This window comes from Channa argus, chromosome 10 (assembly GCF_033026475.1).
Source record: "Channa argus isolate prfri chromosome 10, Channa argus male v1.0, whole genome shotgun sequence".
Classification (NCBI taxonomy): Eukaryota; Metazoa; Chordata; class Actinopteri; order Anabantiformes; family Channidae; genus Channa; species Channa argus.
In genome coordinates this window covers 1792181-1803201 of record NC_090206.1, presented here as the reverse complement: position 1 = coordinate 1803201, position 11021 = coordinate 1792181, and the positions used below count along the sequence as shown (strand labels likewise).

General features: G+C 38.4%; 1 long non-coding RNA gene across 1 annotated transcript; it reads right to left on the bottom strand.

Annotated features, from left to right (window-relative positions):
- Nucleotides 1-9357: 9357 nt before the first annotated feature.
- On the bottom strand, nt 9358-10400 carry LOC137134147 (uncharacterized). Its single transcript, XR_010915384.1, has 2 exons — nt 10261-10400; nt 9358-10129 (listed from the first exon to the last, which is right to left on the bottom strand). It is a non-coding gene; the product is annotated as an uncharacterized lncRNA (long non-coding RNA).
- Between the last annotated feature and the right edge of the window lie 621 nt (nt 10401-11021).

Below are 11021 nucleotides of genomic sequence, written 5' to 3'. Positions count from 1 at the left end.
TGGCAATATAATGTATATTAACAATAGTTATAATAGGAGTAATTCATTTATTATGCTGTAATAGTTTAGTTAGGTTAGTTAGTTGTGGCCAACATGTAGAACATGGACCCAATGAAAAAGCATAAATATTACAGTAAATTACAGTACAAACAGAGCACTGGTTAAAGTCAGTAACTATCTTTTCTTAGCTTCAGATGATTCAATTTAATTCAATTCAATTCAACTTTATTTATATAGCGCCAAATCACAACAAAGTCATCTCAGGGCACTTTACAGAATAAAGTCAAGATTATAAAGATATATAAAGAGAACCCAACAATTCCCCCTGGAGCAAGCCATTGGCAACAGTGGAGAGGAAAAACTCCCTTTAACGGAAGAAACCTCCAGCAGAACCAGGCTCAGGGTGGACGGCCATCTGCCTCGACCGGTTGGGGTCGAGGCAGATGGAAATATGATCTCTATTGCTAGTTCCAGTCAGCACTCTTGCTGCAGCATTTTGGATTAATTGCAGGCTCTTTAGGGAGTAACTGGGGCATCCTGAAAGTAGGGAATTACAGTAGTCCAACCTAGAAGTAACAAATGCATGGACCAGTTTTCGGCATGACTTTGAGACAGGATGCTCCTAATTTTGGCAATGTTCCGTAGGTGAAAGAAGGCTGCTCTAGAGATTTGTTTTATATGTGAGGTAAAGGACAGATCCTGATCAAAAATAACTCCAAGGTTCCTTGCAGTAGTACTGGAGGCCAGACTTATGCAATCTAGTGTAACAATATGGTTGGACATCATATCTCTGAGATTTTTGGGCCCAAATACTATGACTTCAGTTTTGTTTGAGTTTAAAAGTAAAAAATTGTGGGACATCCAGGCCTTTATGTCTTGTAGGCATGAAGCTTTATTAACTGATTATCTTCATCTGGTTCCATAGATAAATATAGCTGGGTATCATCAGCATAACAGTGGAAATTTATGGAGTGTTTTCTAATAATGTTGCCTAAAGGAGACATATAAAGTAAAAAGTATTGGTCCTAACACAGAGCCTTGTGGAACTCCATAGCTAACCTTTGTGTGCATGGAGGATTCATCATTAAGATGAACAAATTGAAATCTATCAGATAGATAAGAGTTAAACCAACCTAGTGCAGTTCCTTTAATCCCAATTTCATGTTCCAGTCTCTGTAATAAAATGTTATGATCAATGGTATCAAATGCAGCACTAAGATCTAACAGAACAAGTATAGAGATGAGTCCATTATCTGAGGCCATGAGAAGATCGTTGGTGACTTTTGCCAGTGCTGTTTCTGTACTATGATGAACTCTAAATCCTGACTGAAAGTCTTCATACAAATTATTCCTATGAAGGTGATCACATAATTGTTTTGCGACTACTTTTTCAATTATTTTAGAAATAAAAGTGAGATTAGATATTGGTCTGTAATTGGCTAAAACACCTGGGTCAAGACAGGGTTTTTTAAGTAATGGTTTAATTACAGCTACCTTATAGGCCTGTGGTACATAGCCTGTTTCTAAAGATAGATTGATGATATCTAATATGAACGTATCTATTAAGGGTAAAGCTTCCTTGAGCAGCTTAGTTGGAATAGGGTCTAGCAGACAGGTTGTTGGTTTAGATGAGGTAATAATTGAAGTTAGCTCAGAGACATCTATGGGTAAAAAGCAGTCTAACAGGGATTGGGGCCTTATCGATGACTCTAGCACTGCTGTACATGAAGATCTATCTGTAATTTTTGAGGGGAGGATCTAGTGATTTCTCTAATAGCTACAATTTTATTCATAAAGAAAGTCATGAAGTCATTGCTGCTCAAAGTTAAGGGAAAACTAGGCTCAACAGAACTATGGCTCTTAGTCAGCCTGGCCACAGTGCTAAACAGAAACCGGGGGTTGTTCTTGTTTTCTTCTATTAATGATGAATAATATGCTGTTCTGGCATCACTGAGAGCTTTTTTGTACATTTTTAAACTATTTTTCCAGGCTAAATGAGAAATGGACTCATCTTTATCTTTATACTTATCCTGTTAAATCTTAGTGCTGCTGCCTATAAATCACAGAAATATGCTGTATACACATATAGTTACTCTATGGCATAGCTTTGGCTTCCGGTACTTTTGTGAGGAACTTTGATATTTTTTTTCTTTTTTACGTTTTGTGACCAGTATTTGTCTTTTAATTCACACATAAAACAAATCAATAGAATAGGCTTCTTCCACCTGTGGGAAACAAATTTAAGAGCATCCTGTCGCAAAGGGATGCTGAAAAGTTTAAGCATTTAATCTGCATGCAAACACTGTTTACTCTTACTATGCACATGGTAGTTGAGATAAGAATGATTGAAAACAATTTAAAAAACTTGATTTGGTTATTTCCAAAAGATTCTGTCTACTTGTGATCTTCTGCTGTGTGATGAAGGGACCACCAGACACTGTCTGTTGGCAGAACGCAGTGGAAGGAAGTGAGACCTAGATATGGATTTTTAGTTAGGAAGGTGCTGTTGAGTTGACCACTCTAGGCAGGAGTCAGAGCTTTGAACCTGGTGTGTCGGCTACTGTTGTCCAGAACAGTGTGTGATATTTCTGGCAAATCAAAAAAGAACAGTGAGTAGTGATGTTTATGACCCCTACTAAACTTAATGCTGCCACTACATGTTTTGAGTATGGAGGTATTTTATTTTAGCTTGAAGTTGGCACTGTGGACTACTCTCAGATGCATTTTCTACAGTCTTGCAGTTGCTAGATTGGCCCGACAGAAGGTCTGTGTCTCTCTGTCTCTCACACACTGCAGGGACACAGACAAAGCAGATTACAGAGAGGGATAAAAAACAGTTTTTTTTATTAATTATAGAGCAATTTCTGTCGGCCACCTTTATGTTGCTATCTCAGCAGACCACAGGATAGTAGATGAGGCCACCAAAGACTTTTAGAACATTTGTAACATGGTACTACAGACATTGAAACCTGATGCTCCACAGTAAATACAGCTGCTTCTAGGCTTTTCTGTAAAGTGCAGCCAAGCTTATTGTCCAGTCCAGTTTATTGTAGACTCCAAGGTGTTTGTAGTATTTCACAACTTCAGCCACTGAACCAGCCCATATATGTCCTGTCATGTAGCTTGCAGAGTGCCAATCAATCTATAGCTTTAAATTATTCCTAGTAGTTGCAAGCTTCCACTCAAGCTCACCAATAAACACTTGACCTAAACATAGTTCTAAATCATTTGAGAGCCTTACTCTTAGCCTTTCACACCCAAACTGGAAAACTCAAAAACCACTTCTATTTGTTATTGTGTACCGTTCTCCAGTCCCTAATTCAGTTTTTGAATGAATTTTCAGCTTTCCTATCCGATTAAGTGTTTAGTACAGATAAAGTCATGATAGTAGGTGACTTTAACATTCATGTAGATGCTGACAGTAATTACCTCAAGACTGCATTTCATTGGTTTTTCCCAAAATGTAATTTTAGTCACCCTCTAGACCTTGTTTTTACATATTGTATTGAAACTGATAATTTAACAGTATTTCCACACAATTATTTTTTGTCTGACCATTTATAACTAATAAATAAATAACATTTGAATTTACAATAATGGAATATACAGCAGTTAGAAAATTCCACTAAAGCAGCTGCTGAAGTTAAATTGCTATAGACAAATTTAAAGAAACAATTCTTTCTTCATTTGCTCCATATGTCAGTACAATGGAGGTAAAATACTCTAGTGCTATACTAGTGTTCCCCCTCTGACAAAGTAGGTAGTCTTTGTCAAGGGACTAGTCCATGCATGTGTTACCTCTAGGTTGGACTACTGTAATTCCCTACTTTCAGGATGCCCCAGTAACTCCCTAAAGAGCTTGCAATTAATCCAAAATACTGCAGCAAGAGTGCTGACTGGAACTAGCAAGAGAGATCATATTTCACCTTCACTAGCTTCTCTCCATTGGCTTCCCATTAAATCTAGAATAGAATTTAAAACCCTGCTTTTTACATATAAAGCTCTGAACGATCAGGCTCCATCATATATAGAAGACCTCAAAGCACCATATCATCCCAGTAGACCACTTCGCTCTCAGAATGCAGGCCTACTTGTGGTTCTCAGAATTTCCAAAGGTAGAATGGGAGGTAGAGCCTTTAGCTATCAAGCTCCTCTCTTGTGGAACCAGCTCCCAGTTCAGATTCGGGAAGCAGACACCCTCTCTACTTTTAAGTCTAGGCTTAAAACCTTCCTCTTTAATAAAGCATATAGTTAGTTATAGTTATGCTGCTATAGGCTTAGACTGCTGGGGGACCCACCCCCCCAACGGACTGAGCTCCTTTCCTCGTCTTGACCATCTCTCCTTTCCTCTCACCCCACAATTGTCACCACTGTATGTCATTAACTCTGTGTGTTATCTCCCGTAGTTGTCTTTGTCCTTCTCTGTCCCCCTCTCTCTGTGCCTTTCTCCAGGTGTCCCCGCCTTGAAGCTGTCTGCAGCTACTGGTCCTGCAAATCTGCCCGATGTTTTGTTGTTGCTTTTTGTTGCTCTGTTCTTTTCTCTCTCCCCTTTCCACTCACCCCAACCGGTTGAGGCAGATGGTTGTCCACCCTGAGCCTGGTTCTGCTGGAGGTTTCTTCCGTTAAAGGGAGTTTTTCCTCTCCGCTGTTGCCTATAGCTTGTTCCAGGGGGATTTGTTGGGTTCTGTCTATACATCTTTATAATCTTGACTTTATTCTGTAAAGTGCCCTGAGATGACTTTGTTGTGAATTGGCGCTATAAAGTTGAATTGACTTGAATTAGTAAAACAGAAGTGGCGTATAGTTCACAAACTTAAAAAAGGCAACATGAAAGTTAGAAACGAAGTGGCGTTCCAGAAATTTAGAAGGATATAATTTAGCCTGGTTCTCCTTGATGCCAGAACAGCATATTATTCATCAGTAATAGAGGAAAACAAGAACAACCCCCGGTTTGTTTTCAGCACTATAGCTAGGCTGACTAAGAACCATAGTTCTGTTGACCCTAGTTTTCCCTTAACTTCATGACTTTCTTTATGAATAAAATTATAGTTATTAGAGAAGAATTCACCAGATCCTCCTCCCAAATATTACAGATAGATCTTCATGTACAAAAGTGCTAGTCACCACCAACCTCCTCACCTGCATGCAAGGAGCATGCATCCTCATTTTATTCTCATGATCCCACTCCTGTGCGCACCAACCAATCAGTAGTGAAATGACAAGGATGCCATTCCTTGTCATCTCTGTTTGATGTTCCACCTGCAAAAGCTGTGAAAACATCTTTCCAATTACTTACAGATGAATGATAGAATATGAACAAATTATTTGTTGTACATATACTAGTGATTTGTTAATGATCAGTGCATGATTCAGTAAAGTATTTACAAAAGTCTTCAAAATCATATGTAAAAAATTTACAAAACATTTTTTAATGATTTACAAACATTTATAAATGTCTTTTAATGATTGGTTTATTATTATCTAATGGCCTATAAATAAATGACAACTGATCGTTATTACAAAGTGTTGACATTATTTATACCTTGATTACATTTGGCCGACTCTGCAGTTATGCCAATCCCTTTTTCTGCAACAATTATTGTAAACGAGATAAAATGATTTTAAATACAACCTTGAGACTGATAAAAGACAAGTATGGCTAATGACGGCTAACAAAAGCCTTCAAAACAACACATTGACTTCACCAACAGCCTCTGCACAGCAGGGGGTAAAGGGGTAAAGGTATATAACATTCCATTTGTTGAAGAAAACACAGAAATCCTACCACAAGATGCAAAACCCGTATCAGCAGTAAGAATAAAAACCCAAGTTGGAGTTTACAAAAAAATACAGCCATAATCCACAAAAGTTCTGGAACAAAGAGATGGGAAAATAAGTGAGATATATTGGTCAACTTACTCACCTGGAATGAAAAACAACCTGAAAACATAATAACTCCAGCGACAGTTGCTGCCAGCATAAAAAAGCTATTTACAGTACTGTGCAAAAGTCTTTGGCAACCATTAGAGTTGTGATTTTAGAAATGCTATGATGAGCATTTATACAAATGTAAAGTGCTGTGGTTTTTCAATGGTATTTGTGATACTCTAATGGTGGTGCTGCATCAGAAATGCATGTGTGACTCTGAAGTCATAAAATCCATCCTGCAGTTCTTTCAGCCAATAGGAAGTAAATACATTTAGAGGATAAAAGCTGGTGTCAGATGAAAAAGCTGCAGTTGACTATGCTGCTTTCAATTAACATGTCATTGATCATAAGTGTATATTTAACAGTTCATTGAATGCTCCATGCACCTATGTAAGTGCTGAATGATTTCAACATGGAAAGTAGGCAAATGTCCATAGAATTGTCAAATCAGCTATTAAGAAACCAGTCAGCTTGTTGCAAGAGTGTAAAGAGGGGCAGAATGTAACACACACAATCACAATGAAGTGATGCCTGTGGTGACCTTGAACAGAGCAGAGGAGTGCTGGGAGTGATGCATTCACTGGACAGAGGAAAACCAGGTAAGGGAATGTCTGGTTAACACTGGTTAGGAAATATGGCTGTGCCCAAAATACCACACCTGGTTAAGCTGGGCAAACAGACAGACTCAAAGGCAGCAATCCCACAATTTGATTTCCACATTTACTTATTGGTAAAAACTTGTTTTTCATGTGTGTTTTAGGCCATGAATGAATGTGTATAAAACATGAAGATTCTCAGTCATCTAGGTTTGGTTATCCGAAGATTGAATCATGTCAACTGTACTTAGTTAGAAATGTTTCGCTACTTATCCTTCAGCAGCTTCGTCAGTCTGAGGGAAAGTTTGCTAGGGGACCCAGTTATATCCTCCAGAGTAGACTTTGTTCCACACTTGGCCTAAATAGGCTCATTAGGTGGATAATAGGGGAGGTGAGAACAGGGTGGAGTCATCAAAATGTAATGATTACAATGGTAAAACCCCTAATCTCCTAGAATGGGGTTCAGGTGTTTTCCATCAACTGAAATCTTAAGCCATTAAATACGTAAGCAGGATCAGCCCTGCTTCAGTAAATGCATGATTTTTTGATCTGTCTGAAAAAGTAACAAATAAATACAGTGCACCCATTTAAAGAAAAAGTAGTTTATATAGTCATGTGATCACAGCTAAGGTTAAATCCCTCTCACCCAAACACACTGAGGCTATAAATATCACTAAATCTATAACCAAGAAACAAGTGCACTCAATTTTGGGAATGTGATCTTATTGCCACATTGAGCTCCATTGTGCATGACAAAGTACTGCAGTCACTTGACATGGTTGTGTGGACCCCAGAAGCTAAACAGGCTTTTAAGGGTTCAAAAAAAGCATTGCAAACTACAGCCAACTACTTGGGAACTTGCTCGTCCATCCAGATCATTTACACAAAGCGTTGACGAAAGAAATGGTTTCATGACATTTATTTTTGTTACAGGACCGTTGTGGAAGTCAGACCTGTTGCTTACTTTTCAGAAAAGTCAGATCCTGTAGCTGCTCAAATTCTCAGATGTTCATTTGCTGCAGCAGCTGCTGAGAAAACTGTGATGCCATCAAGAAACACAGTTGGTTATGCTGATTTAACCCATGCAGTTTAATCCATTCTCTTAGAAAAACAACAACCAAAAAGTCATCTTTTAGTTCTTGAAAGTATTGACCGTAAACTCAACTGTATCTTTTTCTACACAGCAAATTTGACACATTAATGAAAAGGATCAATTGTAGAATTGCATTAGTCCTAGCAGGATATATTTATTACAATAAGGGATATAAAATAATCACAAAATGAACTATGTTGTGTATGGACAGGTATTTCTCGTTATAACTTAGGTGGCAGTTTGACCCAGAAAACTGCAGAATGACTCACCTCTTCCTCCCTCAGTGATCAAATCTCTTCCTCATACTTCAGATACATATACAATAAACAAACAAAAGAAAAGAATTTCAATCATGATCCTATTACCAAGAACAGTACTATCTTTTGATTGTGTATCTGCAAACACGTGCTGGGTAATTCTCATGTTCAGAGTTTGACTGAAAAAACCCTCATTAATTGTTTGACATCAGGTCCACTAAAGCCAGACGTTGTAGGTTGCCAAGTAGATTTACTAATGTAGTACACTAAAGTACAATTTTCAATATGTTACGGAATAAAATATTGTACTTTTAGGTTTGACAAAACTTTAGCCACTATTTCGCTTTTGCAGATGCTGATTCTTAACAAAAATATAACCAATTAACTAATGAAATAAGCAGCCGTCAGTACATGGTTCAAATCAGCTCCACCTTTACCAGCTCGTTTTAGTCTCTATGTAACAGAGAACCACAGCTCTGCAAGAATCTAATCATCTCTGTCTAGTCTTAGCTGTTCAGTCACTGTGTCATACTAAAGAGTTTTATAGATCTACATATACAGTATCTATCAGATATGTCACATCACACCCAGTGTCATTTATTTCACTTATTTTTTTCCCTAGTATCTTTAAAAGAGGCCATTTAAACCTACAATATTCAACTTAAACTAACTCCATTATGAGTTTCAGAATCAGGCCTGTCTGCTCTTTCTAGCTCTTCCTCCCCCTGCTTTCATACAGCTTTGCTTAAATCATTATGCTCTACCACGCTCTGCACACTTCTTCAGGAGGTCATACTTTGTGGACATTACAATCCCAATCAATTATCATTCCATATGGAAACATTGCTGTTTGTCAGCTGCAGAAACCCTGGGATTTACACAGGATTACTGGACTGAACTGTGCTGCAGGGAGGCCCCAAATTATTCCCTATTATTATTTGTATTTAGTAGTATTTAGTTTTAATAGTGTGTTAAAGGTTATATATTCTTCATATATTCCTATGTATTCCTCGGCACTCTGATTAATGTCCACAGAGACAGATATATGCAGGTATGGAGACCATTGGACATACCGGGGCAGACTTGTAAGATGTGCAGCTCTGACTGTGGAGATGTCAAAGAAAGGTCATAGTAAGGGAAAGGGACTTAATTCTGCTAAATACTTGGTACTGGTAGTTCTTTGTTCATTTGCTTAGCACTCTCATGCAACTGGTGTGCTATAACTCATATTTCCTTCTTAGTACTTTCCTATTTTATACTTTCTAAAAAGCCCCTCCAAATACTAGCTTGACAGAAATTCTGTTTATTTCCACAACACTGAAAAGTTGTCCTGTAAAAGCTCATAATTTATAGCTCCATCAATGTTTTGCTATCTGGCCTGCCTCTAGCTCTCATTTAGTCAGTTTGTTTCCTGTTGTCCATCAGGAAACTAGAAACCATAAAATAAGCAAACTACAAAGAAAAATGAACTATACAGGAATGATTGTGGTATTTTGTCAATCATTTTATTATTGATTCATTTTTTAAAATTGAGTACCGTGCGTGAGTGTTGATTACAGAAAGCTGTGCAATATATGTATGTATGAGCAGTTTACAATGGCAACAGAAGTCAAATTGTTACAGAGGAACAATCCAATGACATGCAGTGTTTATGCAACGATTAACAATTAACAAACAGTTAACGATTGAGTAAGGCATGTCAAGTAAAGAGTGGCTAACAGGAGATTAGACAAGTTGATGTTCTGTTTTACGTTGTGAGTTGTCTTTGTGATAGGAAGGGTCATAGCTGTAGTAGTAGGAGACTAGGTCAACTACATTTAGTTGTGGTAGCTAAGGTCACACTCTTGGCCCATCACTTCAGACGCTGCCAGATGCAGTTGTGAGTCATTGGCAGCAGTCACAACTTTGGCTGAAGACCAAACCTGTTTGGCACTTCATGAGGTAGGTAAACCCATTGGAACAGCTGTAAAAAGTGCTGGGGTTCTTTGGGTTGGCATAGTCCCCGTCAAGCCTTCCTTTACAGAACTGATCAATGGGTCCAGCAGATGTGGTTTTAGTAGGTGCTTTGGTTGTGGTAGTGGGAGATGGAGCTGTGGGCCAGTCACAGCAGTCACAGTTTTGTCTGAAGATCAGACCTGATGGGCAGGATCTGACGTAGGTCAGCCCACCTGAGCAGGTGTAATAAGAGTTTGGGTTGTTTACGTTGGCGTAATCCCCATTACTCTTTCCGATACAGAACTGGATGGCACCAGAAGCTGGAACATAGAAACCCAGGTTTCAACAGCTTTAATTAGCTTTTGTATTTTGTCAGATTCCCTATACTATTTACTGCTGACACTGATGTAAAGATACTATATACCTGCTGGTTAGATGGTTATAAACTTACCCAAGGTGGCGATGATCAAACACAGACCTTTAAAGTCAGACAGACTTGGTTAGTATTAAATTGAACACAAATTACAAGAATAACTAAATGAAATTTTAGTGTAACATGTTATACACTCAGCGACAGTAGTGTTTCTATGCAGAAATAATGGCCACAGATTATCTTTTCCTTCTTACTCTCACAATCCATGAAATTATTGATAAGAACAACTTTAAAGATGTACGCCTAACGCCATAAAAAGCAGGGGTCATACTGGAAAGCTCTCTTGTATATATACTGTACTTATGGCTGCGTTCCTCCTGTTTAGCCCAATTAGGTCAAATCTGTGCACAGCTGTTGCTGCTTTCTGGTCATCACTCATTGTTTAGAAATGAAATGTCATTGTGAGACTCTTTATTCCAGCAAAATAACTGACTCTCCTGAACTCTGAGCATTAGTCCTTTTGGTTGGTTGCTCCTGCACAGTATAAAGGTTACTACTGTTTTGTTGGAAGTGGTTGGATCTTGATGTACCAAGACCACCAGACACTGTCTGTTGGCAGAACGCAGTGGGAGGAAGTGAGACCTAGATATGGATTTTTAGTTAGGAAGGTGCTGTTGAGTTGACCACTCTAGGCAGGAGTCAGAGCTTTGAACCTGGTGTGTCGGCTACTGTTGTCCAGAACAGTGTGTGATCTTTATGGCAAATATTTATTCTCCCACTTTCTTCCTGTGTGCTGTTTGTCTTCATTCTTTACTTCCACCCCCATCTTTCCTTCCTTC